This window comes from Antechinus flavipes, chromosome 3, assembly GCF_016432865.1.
Source record: "Antechinus flavipes isolate AdamAnt ecotype Samford, QLD, Australia chromosome 3, AdamAnt_v2, whole genome shotgun sequence".
NCBI lineage: Eukaryota > Metazoa > Chordata > Mammalia > Dasyuromorphia > Dasyuridae > Antechinus > Antechinus flavipes.
In genome coordinates, this window is record NC_067400.1 from 216277626 (window position 1) to 216295094 (window position 17469).

The window sequence follows — 17469 nt, forward strand, 5'->3', positions numbered from 1 at the left end:
AATGTTATAACAACTTTAAAAACAACATAAGGTACAGGATTAAACAGTTTAGAATTGTGTTTTGTGTTTAGTCACGCTTTTTTTTACCCATCCATTTTCATCCTTGCTTCCTTTGGTTATATTATTGCTCATTTATCCCTATCATCGTTGAACTCTGAATAGAAAGATTGATTGGAATGCATTTCACTTGGATTTATGAATGGTTGATATACCTTGCAGTGATTGGATGATAGAACGTAGGTTTAATCTATCTGTGGATTTTATTTGTAGAGTCTGTTCCTTCTGTGGTACAGTTGAAAATTGCCCAAAATATCTTTTCTGTAGCAAAGTGCTCTTCAATTTCTTATACCCTCAGGATGTAGATTTCATATTAAGATATTTGCTTCTAAAGAAGATACTAAAATTGTATCATTAAGTAGGGGAAAATGCTTGTTAACTGTGGTTGCAAATAAATAGCAAAATACACACACACACACACACACACACACACACACACACATATATAATGGATGTAACTTTACAATAACAAGGACATACAAGGATTTTATACAATCAGTGTTGTACAATGAGGAAATTAGGCTTTGCATTTAAATAATTATTATGGTGCTTAGTTCCATGTCACTTACATTTTGGGGCCTAAGTTTTTCTCATCTGTAAAATGAGACAACTGGGTAGATGATCCATAAAGTCTCTGCTAACTCTAAATCTATGATTTATGTATGCAAAGTGCTTTATAAAACTTAAAGTACTATATAAATGTCAGCTGTTATTCTTCTATTAAATTACATTTCCAAGGAAAGACATCAAGTTCATAATATTTAAAGAACACTAATCTTGTGGAAACTATGTTCTAGAATTCATATTGTTAGATAAGATTTTTATTAGGAAAAAGTACTTTCATACATGCAAACAAATATATAAACAATTAGAAATTGTTTCTTAACTCTCCTTTAAGTATAGTAATAACTTAAAATTTGCATGAGGCATGTTGTCAGAAAAATCAAATCTTCCAAGTATAATAAGAACTCAACAAAATTGGTATTGAACTGCATTCAATCTCTTCTAAGTTTCTAGTACATAGCTAAATTGACACAGAAAGTTTACCTAATCCCTCTACTTTATTCTACCACTACCAAAAAAAAACCTACCAAAAGCCTGAAGATTTCTGGCATGTTCTGAAGCAAGTGAATGAATTCTTCTAAGTGAAATTGAATTTTCAAGAATTTGAACTTCTAAGGAATATGATCCACTGACAGAGCCTGAACTGGAAGTAAAGAAATACAGTATCTATCATAAATTTGGGGCAAATCATGGATCTGGTCTCATTTTCCACATCTATAAAAAGAGGGATGTGGTGCTAAATGTGTCCAGCTTATCCAAAAGAAATGAGATATAGAAGAAGAAGGATATATATTAAGTATTGTATATTAAAGATACTGATTTGAAGAAATCTAGGTACCAAAAGTTAGAAGCATTCAGAAACATGGAATAATGCATGAGTCAAGATCCATGTAGACAAAGACAGACCACCTGGACAGAAAGAAAGAATAGATGAAAAGTTATAAATAAAGATGACAAGTTTGCCATAAAAGTATGTTATTAAAATGATGAGAGAGACTTCAATTATGCAGATATATGCTGGAATGTTCTATTTTTCTCTCTTTCTCTATCTTCATCTCTGTCTATCCATTTCTTGATCTCTCTGGTTTCTCCTTTCCGCCCTCTTTCTCTCCCTCTTCCTTCTTCCTTCCCTCTCTTGTTCGTTCTTTCCTTCCTTCATTCCTTCCTTCCTTCTTCCTTCCTTCCTTCCTTCTTTTCTTCCTTCCTTCTCTCTCTCTCTCTCTTTCTCTCTCTCTCTCTCTCTCTCTCTCTCTCTTTCTCAATCTCTCTCTCTCACTCTGTATGTCTATATTTCTGCTTCTGTCTCTGCCTGTCTCTCTTTGTCCCTGTCTCTCTGTCTCTATCTCCCTCTGTCTCTGTGTCTCTATATCTCTGTCTCTATGTCTCTCTGTCTCTATCTGTGTCTCTCTCATAATAATACACTTATTAATTTGTTACTAATGGTCACAATCTGTATATCTCTTTTCATAGGACCTTCATCACTTCTGGAAACTTCCTGTAAATCAACATGATTCATTTAGCTTATATATTCTCCAATGGTTTCCAGGTATTCCTAGGGACTACTTCCTTTTAAATGATTTGGCTATACACTTCCTATTTACTATAAACTTTTGTTAATATGCTAGGTGTTCATAATCACTACCAATTTATAGCATATAAGCCATTCAGATGGAGAAACAAACAGACAGAAACAGAGACAGATTTTAAATATGGAAGAATCAACAAAAGGGCATTTTATTTTCACCAGCAGGTGAGAAGGGGTAGAGTAAAAATGAGTATGAATATTTCTAGTATGTAATTACTTTCTAAAATTTCTGATAATGAAAAGAAAATCTGAGCATAATTACACACATACCCTATATTTGGGGAAAATAGACTTCAGAGTTCAGAAAAAGGTTTGAAAAAAAGTTTGAAAAAGTTTCATGGACCAGATTTCTATAAAGAAACTCAAACCCAGTTGTGATGACCGCGTTAGCACCCTGGATACCAGGGTCAGCCAGAGTCCGGATAAGCAAAAGTCCTTAGTCTTTATTCTTGGTCTTTAGAGGTAGGATTGAATTGGATGGAAGCAGAATCTCCACAACCTTCCTTTTCCTTTGTCTACCATCATAGTGACTCTGGCTCATCTTATTCTACCCCCTAGTCCCTCCTACAATTCTCTGTATACACCAATTATTGAGCCAGCACAGGATAGTGGGAAGGGCCATTCCCCAAGCACATACCCATAGCCTATTGTCCAATAGGTAATTAGCCTTAAGTGTTCAACCCAACCTCAGTGGGCTGAAACCCAACTCTAGGGTTTCAGCCTTCTCCACCTAGTTTCATCAGAAACTCTAAAATTCTGAAGTCACACAAGGAAATAATTTAGTTGATAAAGAAAAATAAAGGTTGCCTAAAAAAAACTGATGAGACTGCACAGGAAATTCACCAATCAACTTAGATCATTAAAGGATATACACAGAAGATAAAAGCATAGGCAATTAAAAGAAAATGAATATGAGCATGGAAGAATCTGGGAAAATTTGTCAGGAACACTAAAGCTTAAAATGAATCAAGGCTAGAAAAGAAAGCTTTGGATAACAAAAATGATTTTTAAAAGTTATATTGGCAAAAGGAAATGTTGAAATAAGGGATGGAATTAGGGTGGATGGATTGATGATAACTGATAATGAAGGAAAGCTAGAACTGGCCATTTTAGTTTTTTTTTTTTTTTTTTTCTGTGTTCTCTGCCAAAGAAAATTAACTTTGTACTGGCAATAATAATAGCTAGCATTTATATAGTGCTTACTATGCATCGTATTAAGCACTTAACAATTTTTATTTCACTTGATCGTCACATTGAGCCTGAGAGGAAGAAGTTGTTCCTTTCCTTTTCTGTAGATAAGCTGACTGAGGCAAACAGACATGAAGTGACTAGCTACTAAGTGATTAAGGATAAATTCAAACTCAGCTATTCCTGATTCCAAGGAATACCTAGGATTATTTCTTGACCAGTATAAACATTTACCAGGAAGCAGATGCATAAAATAAGAACTTATTCCTTTGAAGAATGCTGGCTTAGTGACTCTGGCAAATCATTTAACTGCTCAATACTCTAGTTAATACTCAGTTTTAGAGATGGTACCAAACTGCACTTTCTACAGCAGGAAGTTCTCTCTGAAATCACATGTTGAATTCTAATTTTCATCCCTAAGAATATCTAGAAGTCTTTGCTGTATTCAAGCCATAGAGTCCAGCTGAACTACATCTTTAGATAATAAAAGAATTGTTCAAGCAATTGTTTTAATAACTCTTGTTGATGCATGAAAGACCATAGAGAATTAGGAGTGTTACTACAGGAATAGAGGGCAAGTGTTACAACTTTTAAAAAAGGAAATAAGATAGAATATTCAAAATACAAGAAAGCAAGCATTTCTTTGATTCCTGGGAAACCACTAAAGTGAATTGAATCATTAAAGAGATGGTTAATAAATATACAGGGAGGGAAAAGCCAGGATTATAAGGAGCAGCACAGCTTCATCAAGAAAAAGGCCTTCTAGACAAACTGGGTTTTTTTGTGTTTGTTTTTGGACAGGATTATAGAACTAGCAGATAAGAAGAATGTTATAGATATAGTTTACCTAGATTTTAGCAAAATGTTTTATCAAGTACTTTATTATGAAACTATATAGATATGTGAGCTAAGCAAAAATACAATAGGATGAATTTGAAACTGACTAGGCTCAGAGAATAATCATTAATTACTGATGTCAACTTAATAGTACATCTGAAGAGGAAAGTTTCAAGTTTCTGTGCTTGGTTTTGTGTTATTTAGTGTCTTTATCAGTGATTTAGAGGCTAATATACCGTGTTTCCCTGATAATAAGACCTATCCCGAAAATAAGCCCTTCCCTTACTGTATAAAATTCCTCTAAAATAAGCCCTCCCCTGAAAATAAGCTCTATTGAGATTGCTACTGTAGTGAAGGTGATCCGCTGTGCTACACGCTACATTACGGTACCCTCTGTATGCACCGTCCCCTCCCCCTCACCCCCGGTGAAACGCACGCCGCGCTCTGAGTTGCATCCAATCAGAGCTGCAGCAGAGAGTGCATCATCCTGTTCTTCCTCAGTGATTTGCTTGCGGGCGCCACTGAGAGCAGTGCCGCGGAGGAGAGCTGAGGCAGGACAACATAAAAACCCGGTATGTAAGCGGGAGTGAGGGGGCATGATGGAGGATAAAAGGGGCATGATGGAGGATAAAAGAAGAACTCAGCCAGCACTCACCATGCTAAAGAAATGAAGAACTTCCTTGCAGAGAGAAGAATAGATCAAGTAATGATTCCTGCAGGAGTGACTGCCTATCTCCAGACCCTTGATATTGCAATAAACAAGCCATTCAAGGACCATTTGCGCATGGAAGTCAATGACTACATTGAAAATAGAATGGAAAGAAATCAGCGTGGAAACTTTGTGAAGCCCTGTCTGCAAGAAGTCGTGACTTGGGTGAAGAAGCCATGGGATAAAATTACTGACAGCTGTGTCGCCAAGGCATTATGAGCAGGTTACCTGGACAAGACATGTTCATTTAAAGAGAGCTATATTGCTGGATATGACAGATTGGGTCCACTTCTTCTGAAGGAAATAGAGGGGCAAGACATCCAGGATGGAATTCAGGGTATGGACACTTATGACGATGTTGTTGAAGAAGATGACATGATCATTATTGAATAAAGGTACTTTTTTTGTTCACATTTACCTGTTTATTAAAATTGCTGTCAATGTTTATTAAAATAAGCCCTCCCCTGAAAATAAGCCCTCTGGTGCTTTTCTGTCCAAAAAATTAATAAGACAGTGTCTTATTATCGGGGAAACACGGTAGATGACTTGCAAGTCAAATGTTTACATGACATCTAACTATGTAACTCCTGGCCCAACACTCTATACATTGTGCCACCTAAATCCTGGAGAAAAATGGTTGCAATCTTCAAATATTTGAAGGATTATTATTTTTTTTTTTAAATGGCAAGAAAATGGCAAACCACTACAGTATCTGGGCCAAGAAAAACCCAAATGTGATCATCAACAGTCAGACACAATGAAAAAACAAAAGAGTAAAAATTGTGTTTGCATAATTAGACTTCATTTGTTTGGCTATTGGGGGCAGGATCAGGAGCAATTGGTGGCAAGTTCAAGGAATCAAATTTAAACATATGGTGTTTAAGAATGCCTAAAAATTGAAGCTGCCCCAATGTGAAATGGGTTATCTTTACAAATACCGAATTTTCTTTCATTGGAGGAATGCTCCATGCAGAAGCTTGATGACTCCTCTTGGTAATGTGGCAATATCTTTAGAATATAGACCACACTGAACTACTGAGATAGTTTTCTAGCATTACAATTCTGTAGTTGTATAATTGTGATGCTTTGAAGATTTCTCAATTACTTTTTAACTCTAATATTCTGTGATTCCAGATGAGTCTCTGGGAAATTACCCCAAAATCCTACCCATAACCTTATGTTTCTCCTTGAAGTCATTTACTCCCAGAAGGAACCATAAATTTCTTAATGTCAGGTACCAATTCTTATCTTTATATCTCCTCTCTTACCTATTACAATACACTGAAGATAGTGGGTAATTTTAAAGTGTTTGTTTTTTGAATAATCATTCACAACCCTTCAGCAACATGATGCAATCACATATGCATCCTCATCACCAATTTTATCTGTTCATGAAGAATAGAGATATAGAACTCTAAGTTTTGCAGTGTTTTCTTTATTATAACCCTGTAAGTAAGTAGTATTTGCCATATTTCCCAGATAAAATATCAGAGATTCAGAGATGTTAAGTGACCTGCCCAAAGTCACACAGCAATTATGTGGCTGAACAAGGACCTAAACTTAAGTCCCATGATGACAAATTTAATACCTACTTTTACCACATCATAATTGCTTTGGGATTTTCAAAATGCATGTTGGATTATCTATTGGCTAACTAATGCAAATATTCTCTTTTTGACAAAAAAAAAAAAAAAAAAAAAGGTTCACCAAATTCCTGGGATTGTTTTAACTAGAATTATCCCTGATTGTTTGCCCAAAGCTCTGTGCTTCCATTTCTAGTAGCAACTGAATGCAGGAAGGTAGAGTTATTTATAAGTGCATCAGTACCGTTGACATTTTTCCAATTATGGTATTGTGGTCCAGATTAAGCAATGTTTTATTACAATCATCTGACATTAAAACAATTTTTTTAAAGACTGAAGAGTTATTAACCTGCATACAATCATTCAATATATTCTCTTCTATTTTCAAGACAAATCAGGTGGGATTTCCTACATTTCATTTATCACAAGAGTTTCAGATTTCCTGCTTTCTAGTTAGAATTTCTCTTTTCCTCCACAGTTGAGCTTCAAGACAGCTTTAACCAAATTTCATCCCTATTCTTTTTTAAAAGGTTGATGCTGGGAAAAGGAAGTTACCGGTAGAACACAAAGTAACTCCAAAGCAAAAGTTTTCTAAGGGGGTCTATGAACAGTGTTAGTATTCTCAATTTTTAATATTTTTCATGTTTATTTCTTTTTTGTGCCATATTGAGAATTGTCATTCAAAATTATAGCTTAGCTTTTAGGCCTTTCCTATTAAACATTTGATTGTAAATGTAATTACTTAAATAAATAAAATAGTCTTTTGTAATAGAAATTATAAATGCTTAAATTAAATAGAATTCTATTTAGTTACAAGAAGGAACACAAAGCAATGTTCAGAATACAATAGCACTAATCTTTATACTGTAAATGGAAATTGCAGACTTATGAAGCTTAACCTGCTTAGTTTATTTTTCTTTGAATGAGATATAAACTTTCATTTTCAGGATACAAATGCAATTTCAATTTCATAATTTCTTTGGAAAAATGGAATCCCAAGAACTGTATTCTGCAAAATACTTTGAAGATTTAGTGTCAGAGAGCATGAGTTCAAAACTTTTGTTGTGCTACCATCTTGGGTGAGTAACAAACTCTCTGGGTATTGTTTTAAGTGATATATAAGGTCCTTTTAGTTTTGTCTGCTTCGGTATTTTCTTTCATTTAGATGTTAGACTCCTAAGTGTTCAGTGAACATCCTCCTTTAAGTTGAGGTGAAGACAGTGCCAGTGACTGTTCTGTGAATTATTATAATGAGATGGATTTCTTAAAAAATACTTTTTGAATTGAATTATGTAATTCCTTTGGAAGGAATAAGAAGTTTGGGGTTTTTGGAAAATAAAAAAAAAGAAGAGAAAAAAAGAAAATCAGGGTAAGTGGCACAGTGGATAGAGCACATGGTCCTGTAATCAAGAAGACCCACTCATCTTCCTTAGTTCAAATTTAACCCCAGATATTTATTAGCTGTTTTACCTTATAGAAGCCACTTAACTTTATCTGACTCAGTTCCTCATTGATAAAATGGATCAGAGAAGGGAATGAGAAATCACTCCAATATCTTGCCAAAAATAACAACAACAACAACAAAAACCCAAATGGGATCACAAAGATTTGGACACTACTGAAAAACAACTAAACAAACAAACAAACAAAAAATCTCAGCTAATAAAACGTTGCTTAATCTGGACCACAATACCATAATTGGAAAAATGTCAATGGTACTGATGCACTTATAAATAACTCTAGATCATAGTCTTTTGATGGTAGTTAGTACAGCACAGGAGATAATGTTGTCAGTAATGGCATCTTTACCTACAATGATATATGAATTTCTATAGTGCATGCAAAGCAAATTAGCCCTGGCATTTCTTTTCTAAATAATTATAGATGTGTTTTTCACCCCATTAAAAACATTCTTAATGTCATTAAAGAGTTTAGGCAGTAATGAAATTGGCCAGAGGTTTTCTTTTCTATTCCTCAGTAATTGAAGAAGATTAATTCTTCAGGACTCAGCTTAATTTCTACTTTCTTTGAAAAAGCTCATAGGATCATAGATTTAGATGCAGACAGAACCTTAGAAGTTCCTAGCTAACCTTTTCTCTTATATTACACATGAGGAAAATGAGGTTTAGAGAGGTTAAGGGGGTTGCCCCAAGACCCACAAATGGTAAATCAAAGAGCTGGGATTTTTTAAAATCCAAATTCTGTGACTCCAAATTCATCATTCTCTCCACTAACGTAAACTGTCTTTTTAGCAGCATTGAATTAACAAGATTTTATTGAATGATGGATAGCTAAAGGAAAGGGCTTCTGTTTGGTGACTGACCTTCAATTCGCCCAGGAGCAAACAAAAGGCCTCCCTTTCTCTCATAAATTGTTTTTTATTCTAAACATTACCTTTTTCCTTTCCCTTGGAAAGTTTCCATGACTATTCTAGCTCACCTTGCTTTCTGACTAAATGCCCACACCATTTATAGGTTCTACCACACAATTCAATATTTCATAATATGTTGTTTCATCTGTAGTTGTCAAATAGCTGAATTTCTCCTTTCCCCAAGTATATTATAAGCTTGAAGCAAAAGTCATGAAATATACTTCTTTGTAATCTTACAGCACCTGGCTCATAAAAGACATCTAAATGCTTGCCAGCTCAGTGCACAGTTCAGATTCTTTAACAATGATTCCTTTCACTTTTCCTTTCATATCCTTGTGTATCAATATGTCATAATAAAGTTCTAGACTTGAGATCAAGACCATGGTTCACATGAAGCTTCTAATACTAATTATGTGACCATCAAAAAGTCACTCAACATCTCCAAGCCTCAATTTCCTCTTCCATAAAACTAAGATATTAACAACTATATTATCTACTTCATAGGACCATTGTTAGAAAAATCTCTCTCTCGGACTGGCGAGACTTAAATGAACTGATGCTGAGTGAAATGAGCAGAACCAGGAGATCATTATATACCTCAACAACAATACTGTTTGAGGATGTATTCTGATGGAAGTGGATCTCTTCGATAAAGAGAGCCTTAATTGATCAAAGATGGACAGAAGCAGCTACACCCAGAGAAAGAACACTGAGAAATGAATGTAAACTGCTTGCATTTTTGTTTTTCTTCCCGGGTTATTTATACCTTCTGAATTCAATTCTCCCTGTGCAACAAGAAAACTGTTCGGTTCTGCACACATATATTGTATCTAGGATATACTGCAACCCCATTCAACATGTAAAGGACTGCTTGTCATCTGGGGGAGGGGGTGGAGGGAGGGAGGGGAAAAATCGGAACAGAAGTGAATGCAAGGGATAATGCTGTAAAAAATTACCCTGGCATGCGTTCTATCAATAAAAAGTTATTAAAAAAAAAAAAAAAAGAAAATCTCTCTCTCTCTCTCTCTCTCTCTCTCTCTCTCTCTCACACACACACACACACACACACACACACACACACACACACACACACGGTGTTCTCTGCTTCAAAATATAATGGTTCTTTCTGTGAGCAAGTTTCTTGGGGAGGTTTTCTGGAGGCAGCCTTAGTTTCAGTTACAAGTAATAATCACTCCAAATGCAAGCAGGTGTTAAAAGTTCAGATCTTTTATTGCTTCCTCCAAAATAGCCCGGTTAGTTTTCTTAGACACCTATCTCTCTGCTTGGTTCCAAGAGCTCCCTCCAAATGTCTCCAAATTCAAAGGTTTGTCCTTCAGTCTCCAGCCAGCAAAAAGGTGGAAAATGGAATGAATCTTTTGTGTCCTTGTCTGGGGCTGGGCAGCTTTCTGGAGAACCTTTCAGACCAGCCTTAGTCTCAGTGGAGAAAATGCAGGAGCCCAGCCACCACAGTGGTGTGAGATGAAGTCAATGAATCTGACTCCACCTCTGAGAGTGGGCTTGTGGGCTTCCTCCCAGAGTGCTCCTCTCCAGCTGTTGGCAATGTTCCGAACTGAACTGACTTGATTGGCTCATGGAAGCTCTATTTATGCTCGGTGTAAAAGGTTGACTCCTTCTCCAAGAGTGGGATTGTGAGATCCGAGAGTGGGATTATGGGTTTCCTCCCAGAGTGCTCTCTGGCCCTAAAAGCTTCTTGCTTATATGAGTTCTCTAAAGGTGTGAACACAAGCATTGTTTCTATCAGTACCACTTAGTACCTTGTTTCTTCTGGCCCATAACATCTCCTTGTAAGATCAGATCAATCATACTGAACCATGCTAAATTAGATAATTATTGTCTCTATCAACTCTAATAAGTTAACACTTTGTAAGGATTCCAACACACACACACACACACACACACACACACACACACGTTAATGTTTAAGAAGTGCTTTGAAAAGTTTAAAGCTCTAAAGAAATGCCATTTATTATTGTTTTCCATGTAAGAACTATGATAATTGATATTTCATAATTATAAGGTCAAGAATAACATGGTGTATAATGAAAGCAGTGTTCATTGATTTGGTTTTTGATCAAGATCAGTAAGACATGATGAAAACTGCTAAGACATTCAACATTTCAAAACTCCTAGGGTTTGAGTACTCAGTCCAAATAACCATATTAAACTGAAGCTATTGCCTTAATGTTATTAAGTCTTTATAAAGATAAATGAGAATAAATATATGTGGGAGGGGGCACTATGATATATTATATAGTTACCCATTAGTAACCCATTAGTTACCCATTAGTTCATCAGTAAGACCCATGTTCCAGTCTCATTTCTGACCCATACTGCTGTATAATCCAGGCCAAATTACTTAACCTATCAATGATCTAGGTAACTAAGATTATAAATTGCACAAAATATTCTCACCTTTGTTGATAGAGGGAGTTTCCTCATTCAGGAATTCCCTATACCAATGAAATCAAAGTTATGTTCTCTATTTCTAAGAACAATTATTAATGAGGAAAAGATTTTTTTGTTGTTGTTGTTGTTCAATAACATACTTTTTTTTTAAATTTAATTTTATTTTATTTAATAATAACTTTGTATTGACAGAATCCATGCCAGGGTAATTTTTTACAACATTATCCCTTGCACTTGCTTATGTTTCGTTTTTTCCCCTCCCTCCCTCCACCCCCCCCACCCAAGATGGCAAGCAGTCCTATATATGTTAAATATGTTGCAGTATATCCTAAATACAATACATATTTGCAGAACCGAACAGTTCTCCTGTTGCACAGGGAGAATTGGATTCAGAAGGTAAAAATAACTCGGGAAGAAAATCAAAAATGCAAATAGTTCATATTCGTTTCCCAGTGTTCCTTCTTTGGGTGTAGCTGTTTCTGTCCATCATTTATCAATTGAAACTCAGTTAGGTCTCTTTGTCATAGAAATCCACTTCCATCAGAATACATCTTCATACAATATCGTTGTCGAAGTGTATAATGATCTCCTGGTTCTGCTCATCTCACTTAGCATCAGTCCATGTAGGTCTCTCCAAGCCTCTCTGTATTCATTCTGCTGGTCATTCCTTACAGAGCAATAATATTCCATAACATTCATACACCACAATTTACCCAACCATTCTCCAATTGATGGGCATCCATTCATTTTCCAGTTTCTAGCCACTACAAACAGGGCTGCTACAAACATTTTGGCACATACAGGTCCCTTTCCCTTTTTTAGTATCTCTTTGGGGTATAAGCCCAATAGAACCACTGCTGGATCAAAGGGTATGCACAGTTTGATAACTTTTTGGGCATAATTCCAGATTGCTCTCCAGAATGGTTGGATTCGTTCACAACTCCACCAACAATGCATCAGTGTCCCCATTTTCCCGCATCCCCTCCAACATTCATCATTATTTTTTCCTGTCATCTTAGCCAATCTGACAGGTGTGTAGTGATATCTCAGAGTTGTCTTAATTTGCATTTCTCTGATCAATAGTGATTTGGAATACTCTTTCATGTGAGTGGTAATAGTTTCAATTTCATCATCTGAAAATTGTCTGTTCATATCCTTTGACCATTTATCAATTGGAGAATGGCTTGATTTTTTATAAATTTGAGTCAGTTCTCTATATATTTTGGAAATGAGGCCTTTATCAGAACCTTTAATTGTAAAGATGTTTTCCCAGTTTGTTGCTTCCCTACTAATCTTGTTTGCATTCGTTCTGTTTGTACAAAGGCTTTTTAATTTGATGTAATCAAAATTTTCTATTTTGTGATCAGTAATGGTTTCTAGTTCATCTTTGGTCACAAATTTCTTTCTCCTCCACAAGTCTGAGAGATAAACTATCCTATATTCCTCTAATTTATTTATAATCTCGTTCTTTATGCCTAGATCATGGACCCATTTTGATCTTATCTTGGTATATGGTGTTAAGTGTGGGTCCTTGCCTAATTTCTGCCATACTAATTTCCAGTTATCCCAGCAGTTTTTATCAAATAATGAAATCTTATCCCAAAAGTTAGAATCTTTGGGTTTGTCAAACACTAGATTGCTATAGTTGACTATTCTGTCTTGTGAACCTAACCTTTTCCACTGATCAACTAATCTATTTCTTAGCCAATACCAAATGGTTTTGGTGACTGCTGCTTTATAATATAATTTTAGATCAGGTACAGCTAGACCACCTTCATTTGATTTTTTTTTTCATTAATTCCCTTGAGATTCTCGACTTTTTATTGTTCCATATGAATTTTGTTGTTATTTTTTCTAAATCATTAAAATATTTTCTTGGAAGTCTGATTGGTATAGCACTAAATAAATAGATTAGTTTAGGGAGTATTGTCATCTTTATTATATTCGCTCGGCCTATCCAAGAGCACTTAATATTTTTCCAATTATTTAAGTCTGACTTTATTTATGTGGAAACTTTTTTGTAATTTTGCTCAAATAATTCCTGATGAGGAAAAGATTTCTAAACTGAATAGAATAAACTGAATAAAATAAACAAATGAACTATTTTCAATCTTTCCCACCCTATGCTAATTAAGTGGCATTGGATTTATCTGCTCCCTATCATTTCTTCTCTGTAACCTTGACATTAATATTGACAATCAAAATATAGGCTTCCAACTGATAGACCTCTTTATTTAGTCAGCGCTCAAACATCTAAACTTTTCTAAGTTGTGGGCTCCCTAGATAATACCATCTGCTGGCTGAGATACTATTTCTTTTCCTCATTCCTGGTTTAAATCCAGAAAGTAAGATGTGTATTCACTTCAACTTAAGCAACAAGCATTCATGTCTTATCATTTTAGGGGGGTCATTCTACATTTCACATTTGAACTTGATTTTAATTCTATATTTGCCCAGAAATCTTCTCCAGGTCACATCAGACATTACTTAGGATTCATATGAAAAATAGTATCTTAGTATGCTGTATTCTTTTTTACGCTGCACATCTGTGATCAATATTCCCCTTTAAACCCATTTTCTCTGTTTTTAGTAAGGAACATAAACTTTCCCTTTACTGTCAAACTTCCTTTCCTAAAAGACTTTGTGAGTCCTATTGCCTTGATTCTACATAGGAATCATTATCAAATAAAATGAAACTAATAAGCCAGAAGGACAAAAATGTTCAACTTTCATAATACACACACACTGGCATTTAACATATTAAAAATTGATCAGCCAGAAGAAAAAAGTTCTATAGTAAAGTCCAAAAAGCAATACTTAAGGGCTCAACATCAGAAATTTTTTATTTAGTAAGTATTAGTGTCCATATTTTGTTTATTTTACAATACACTGGAAAAAATAATGTATGTTATTTAGTAGTTAAAAAGTCTGTTCCTTTATAAATCATTTCCAGAGTAAAAATATTAAATATCTCATACAAAATTCAAGGACTTGCACTAAGGGAAAAACTTAATTTTTGAAACTTCAATCTTTCTGAGGTACTCCTCACCCAAGGCTATAATAAACGTCCATCAAAATTTTTACCGATGTTTTATTTTTTTCAAATACTGTGTTACTTTTGAGTTTCCATCTATATCCAATACATTCAAAATAAAACCTTGGAAATTAGTATTTATAATAGAAACTTGTAGGCAATAGGATACAGGATTGATTTAATTTTTAAGTGAGTATCTTCACTGGGAAGGCTTCCAGTATAAGATTATAAAGGGGTGGGCGGAGGGGAGTAAGTTATGAAAGAATGTGAAGGCCAAACAGAATTTTTTTTTTTATCTTGGAAACTGCAGAGATGTATTCTTAGGCCATGGAACCTCATGAAGATCATGCCCTTAAGGTTTGCAATATTTTTTTACTTCTAGTAATGAAATCACAGCTCCTTGACTATTGAGATATGTAATTTCAGTATCTATATCTTACTTGAGTGTGTTATTCACTATAAAAAGATGCTTTACACAACTCATATTCTATTACCAATAAAACTTTGTCACTAAAGTGAATCCTGAATGACAGTACCCAATCTAATGTGAAATGTCAGCAGAATTAAGTTTTCTTCCTTTTTTTTTCCTAGTGTCACTCTGATTCATGATGAATTGGGCAAGTTTCTGAAATTCAGGAAGGTGGTTCTGGCGATATCAGGGCAGTACTCTGAAAATTAAATCATCATTATCAAAAAATTAGTTTCATTTTTCTCCAGGCTCCATTCCTGATTCTCCAAATTTTTTTCTGTCATGCCCCAATGGAGACCCTATTCCCTCACAAACATACCCAGCTTTTCAACTTTTTATTTTTGTCTTCCTTCATTCAAATATAAGCTGCATGAGAGCAGGAAATAGCTTTCTTTCTTTTTATATCTACATTCCCAGTGCTTAACATAGTACCTGGCACATAGCAAATACATAATCAAATGCTTGTGGATTCAATTTGAATATTAATAATGGGAACCTCCAATAGACATTAAAGCCATGTTGTAAGTTGCTATAATCATCTTTTCACCTTGCAAAGTGACCACAGGAATAAGAAAGAAGATTACCAAGAGTTGTTATTGTTTTATCAAGTACTATACAAAAGTTTATAACTACAACTACTTCATGCCCATCAGATATTCTGTGAATATCTCAATGGACAAAACATTAGCAGAGGCATTTATATAACAAAAGCCTAAAATTAAAGAAGTGATAGTCCTGTTTGTACTATAACCCAATTAGGGCCCAGCTGGGGTTGGAAGATCGATATTTGTGAAGGAACATTAAACCAGGCAACGTAAAAATCACTTAAAGATTTTTCATCTGTTTAATTTGGAAAAGAAAAGAACTGGAGAAAGGGAGAGTATCACTTTAGGTATTTAAAGGCCTGTCATGTGAAAGAGGAATTAAATAAATTTCCTAGATCTTGAAGGACAAAATTAAGAAGAATGAATGTGTAGTACTGAGAAATAGCTTTCAACTTTTTATAAGGAAAGCTTTAGAAATAAGTAAAGTTATACCAAAGTATAATGAACTGTCTTAATTACCCTATCAAAAGATGACTTCCAAGTGGAATCTGGATGACTATTGGGAGAGATGCTGGAAAGGACACCTGTTTAGATATTGGCTAGATGAGGTGACATCCAAATTCCATCCAATTCTGGGATTCTGTGATCTTCACTCGTTGAAATCTTACCTTTCCTTTAAGGAATAAATACTTTTCATTCAGTTCAATTCAATTCAACAAGCATCCAGAGTATACAAGGCATCATGCTAGCTTCCAGAGCATGCTAAATACTGGATAAGTGCTTGCACAATTTAAATTGGAGTAGTTATGTGGCAGCAGCCACAGCATACTTTAAAAATTCAAGGCACAGACAGGCCTAGATTTACAGAATTCTAAATTCTGGTTCTACTATTGTCTTTAACACTGTTTGACTTTGAGAAAATCATGCTATTCCTCTGTCTCTATCTTCATCTTCAAATTGGGGATGATCATCACTATCCTTCTTTGCAGATATGTGGTAAAGAATAACTAAGGAGGCATTGACATTTTTGTGCTTCGTGAATGCTAAATAGTAATGATATTCCCTAACTTCCTTTGCATGTTTCTTTTGAAGATAAGTAGGTTTCAGAGCAGAAAGAACATTTGGTCAAAGGTGTTAGTTGCTGTCCGCCAGTTAGATCATTCTGAGTGACTTTCATGCCTTCCATTTGGAATCAAGAACTGTTTAAGGAAAGAATTTGATATGTATATAGGCACAGTCTTTGTTTTAGTTTTAAATATTTGCATTCTTTCTAGGAAAGGAAAGAAATTGTTAAGGAGAGAAGAAATCCTTTTTTACCTTATTTGAGAATTTTGTGTGACCTGAGCTGAATTTTTTTAAAACATATGATTAAGTGAGGGGGGGAAAGAATTTTACATGTGTGTCCTTACTCTTTGAAGCTTACATATTGGGAAAAAATGAAAGTGCATGTCATCTGATAATAGCCCACCTAATGTACTAGTTTAGAGGAATGTTCAATTGTAGATATTATGCTATCTTTTACCTTTGAGAACATTACTCCCCCAGAGTAATTAAATGTTTTAGTTACTCATTCAGCAATAATTATCCAATAGGCTACATAACTTAATTAGTTATAATTTCTTGATAGTCCCTTGTCTTTCCATTTAATTTTTAACATATTTGCATATATGATTATTGACAAGGATATTCATTCACTGTTGTGAAGTTATATTTGAATCATCTTGTTCATTTTCCACCAAACACATACATTACTAATCAGTGCAAACTTCAGATTCTTTCTTCATAAATCCATCTCATCTCCATTTCCACATTCATCATCTGTAAAATAGTATTTATAATATAGGACTTAGAATAAAATCCTGCCTTAGAATAGTCATTTAATCTCTCTGGGCCTCAGTTTCCTTATCTGTTAAGTGAGAATAATAAACCTAGAATATGTTTATGTGTGTATAATGCATATTGTTGTTTTGAGATTCAATGAGGCGATGAAGATAAACTGCTTTGCAAACTCTAGAATCATTAGTTATGATGTTGTTATTAATGGATTACAATATCAACTCAGGACAGGAACTGTTTTATTTTGCCTTCATACTCCCAGTG